This window comes from Drosophila mojavensis, unplaced genomic scaffold, assembly GCF_018153725.1.
Source record: "Drosophila mojavensis isolate 15081-1352.22 unplaced genomic scaffold, ASM1815372v1 contig_16, whole genome shotgun sequence".
Taxonomy (NCBI): Eukaryota; Metazoa; Arthropoda; class Insecta; order Diptera; family Drosophilidae; genus Drosophila; species Drosophila mojavensis.
The window spans coordinates 6,455,313-6,459,016 of NW_025318693.1; the positions used below are offsets into that span (position 1 = coordinate 6,455,313).

Here is a 3,704-nt window from a genome sequence, read left to right on the forward strand (position 1 = left end):
TATAGTCCTATGAGGGCTACTCTAGCATGGAGTTAGCTGTCTTCAGTTTGTATTATCTGTCATCCGATATATTAAGATCTTGTTTTGCGCAAATTAGTTGGATTGAATAGAATTTTAAGTTGAAAAACATTCGAGCTACAGATGTGTGCTGAGGCACGCAGGCAAACTGAAACCCGATTTGAATGCAATTAAAAGCCAAGACAAAAATATATATCTATATATATGTATGTATATGAATATATTCAGATCTAGGCTCACATAAATCACATCTTTCTCACTCTCGTTTGATTTGGAATAAATGATAGATTGCATTTAACTGGAGTTTTTAAACGTTTCAACGATTGCCAGGCTACACAGAAAACCAAATGTAATTTCATGGATGGTGCAAAAGAAACCCATTAATCATAGAGTACCCTATGGGGCCCACACACTCACCTTAAGGTAGACGAGCTGATAAAGTCCCTGGTAAAAGTCAATGAACCATGCGTACAACAAAATAATAAAAAATCTCTGGACTTTTTCGGCAACAGCTCGTCAATAGATCAGATGCCCACTCGCATTATTAATCCTCAGCGCAGACCAACATATAAAAGAGAGAAAGAGGGGAGAGAGTTTGAAGAAACTATCACACACACAGGCACACTCCGGCACATACAGGTTGGAATGTGGATGTGGGTAGCGGAGCTAGCTAGCTTCCCATTCCCCACACCCAATTCTCCATTCCCAATTTCAATTCCCATTCCCATTGTAGGGTTAAAACCCACAAGCGTCTCTTTTTTCTCTGCTTCTGCTTCTTTTTCATCTACTTCGACTTCGACTTCTCTTCTTTTTTTTTTTTTGGAAATCATCAAACAATAGAAAGCTAGACGAAGCAGCAGGCGAAGAAGGCAGTCAGGAAGAACCGCGAAAGAAGCGACAACAACAAAAGAGGGACCGGCCGTCCGTTTACGGTCATTGAACTGGGTCGACTGAGGAGAGAGCAGAGTGCCAGAGAGGAGCCAGATCTCCGCTTTCAAGACATTGTAACAGTAAAATATAAAAGAAAACGCCTCGCACAATGCGTTGCAACCTGTACCTGTTCGTGGCTCAGGGCCCGGCCCCAAATCAATGTCGAGCTTAGGACTCCGCCTGCAAAACGCTTTCAAATCTTTTCAAATTTGTCGCCTGGCATAAAGTCGACCGCCATAAGTGAAGACACGCCCACAACAAACTAACTGACATTGGTACAAAATATCGCAAATGTCCAAGATGCATGAAAATATCAAAAAATATAATCACTTGCAATATAGAGTGAAGCGTAAATTATAAGATGAATCTCTGTAAAATGACGGATTATTTCTGTTAAACTTATTAATATCAAAATATTTTATATATTTTTACATTCAATTATAAATGAGCCTGTATAATGGAATTTAAATGTATTAATCCCGTCATAACAAAATGTTGCTTTAAAATATGTTTCAAAGCAAACGATAAATACAAATATTTCATAACACGTTAATAATTAATTTTACTTTCTTTGCATTTTATTTTATTTCAGTAAAAATAAATATTATGAGACTTTTTTTTCAGTTTTATTTTGTGTATAATTTTGTTTAGTTTTTTACTTTACTTTTTTTATTTAAAAATTGAATTTAAGTTTTAGCATAATGCCTTAAGAATTATTATTTTAATTAAAATATGAATATGAAAAAATATTGTTTATACATGTTTGTACAGTATATAATACAATTTCCTTAAAGCTTTTTATACTGCGAGAAATGCTTATATGTATCTTAATGGAGCTTTTCAAAATAAACTAACTTCAATCCAAACCAAGTGCAAATAACCAATTATAGCTTTCAAGCATTTACCTGAGCCGTTTGCTGTACTGTGCTTAGTCCGTTTGGCGTTGGGCCACCTGATTTATCGACGCCAGCCCAAAAGTGGAAAGTAACTTCTGCCTCAGCTGCTGCTGCTGCTTCTTCTTCTGCTTTGGGTTTTCTTCTTTAGTATGGGGCCGCCAATTTACATGCGCTCGCGCCCGACGTCCACGTCTTTCATTCATACTGTATTTGTAACTGTATTTGTGTCGCAGACACATATGTATGACTGGGTATGTTAGTATATGTGTGCGTGTATTTTATGTTAAAAGCGTCGCCCATTTCTTTATTATTTTGTATTTTTATGATTCGACGACGTTCGAGCTAAAAAGAAAGAAACCCTTTCTCTCCCTTTTGCCATTGCCGCTTTCGTCGCCGTCACCGTCGCCGATGCATTCCTCTTCATTTTTTTGGGATTGCGTAAAAATGTACCGTTAGCTGGAGCTCGATATGTAAATTAACGCGTGGGACATGTGGCCCAATGCCCATTGCAACTGGCCACCAGCAGCCAGAAAAACAAGGCCTTCGAGAACCTGCCACGAGCAGGCCAGCCGCAGACAGTTAGCCAGTGGAGCACTCACTGCAGCATACCCTGTACACAATTTGCCAAGAGGGTATATTGGTTTGGTATAAACTATTGCCCAACAATAAACGAAAACTTTTACTGAGTGGGAAAGGAAGCGATATGAATTTAGTTTTAGTCTGGTAGTTGCCACGCCCACTAAAGTAAACCATAAACAGTGTAGCGTGCAGTCGTTTACTCTCAAATGCAACATTCTTGCTAGTTTTTTGTTTGGCCCAGTTGAAGCTCAGAGCTTTGGCATAGCATCCGCTACAGCTCACGGCAGTGGCGGCTTATGCTGTTGCTGCTCCTCTTCCTCATTTGGTTTGTAGGTGCGCATCCGCCTTCAATGCTAGCTAGCAGCATCTCTGACTTAGACTTTGACGACTTGTTTTCGAGCTGCTCTTTGTTGTTGTTGTTTGTTGATCGTTTTGTTTTTCCTTTGTTGCGTCTGTGTTCCCACTCATTTGCTTAATTTCAATTTCGTTTCGTTGCCATTTATGGCACAATGACCATGAACGGCTTTTTCAGCTGTTGAATTCGTGTTGCGGAGGATGTAACTGTTCATTAGAAACACGATAGACACGATGTGCTGCGCCCGCAGATAAGAAGCTTTAGATGTCTGATGATATCAACAGCAGCTGGAGAGCTTTTAAACTACTAGTAGAGAGCCCTCAGATTTCTATTCACGACTGAGCTTTTGCCTGTCAATGTGGCGTACGTCACCTGTGGGCACCGTGAAGCTTTCAACAACTGTCTCAACCTGAATGAAATGAAGCCACAAACTTTGTCTCTTGACACATTTCATTTCATTATCCAATTAACATAATTAGTTATCATCAATCAATTAATAATTCGAAGCAGAGTCGCAGCAGCAAGCGCATAAATCAGAAAGAAAAAAAAAAAAAAGAAAAAATAAAAGAGAAACAAAAACGAAATACACTTGTTGCGCCCATTATTGAAAACGAAGCTGAAATAAATGTGACTTGGCATTCTACAACACCCCAAAAACCAGCAGCAACAACAACAGCAGCAACAGCAACGGCAGCGAACATGAAGAGCAACTGCCAAAACAATAACAAGCCACAGAGGCGGCGCTCTCTGCTCTCCAATTCTACATAAACTCAAACAACGCAGGGCTAAACTGCGCTGAGCTAAGCTTTGAGCTGTGGAGACTTGCTCTCAAGGCTTGGCAGCGACTGCGCAGCAGCAGCGCAGCTGAAACTTTGTAGTGGTGTGGCCCGCATAAAGCAAAGAGCGTGGCGTCGCCGTGAGGCTTG

General features: G+C 40.1%; 1 long non-coding RNA gene across 1 annotated transcript; it reads left to right on the forward strand.

Annotated features, from left to right (window-relative positions):
* Positions 1 to 257: 257 nt before the first annotated feature.
* Positions 258 to 1,383, forward strand: LOC122756805. Its single transcript, XR_006356651.1, has 2 exons — positions 258 to 465; positions 531 to 1,383. It is a non-coding gene; the product is annotated as an uncharacterized LOC122756805 (long non-coding RNA).
* Positions 1,384 to 3,704: the final 2,321 nt, after the last annotated feature.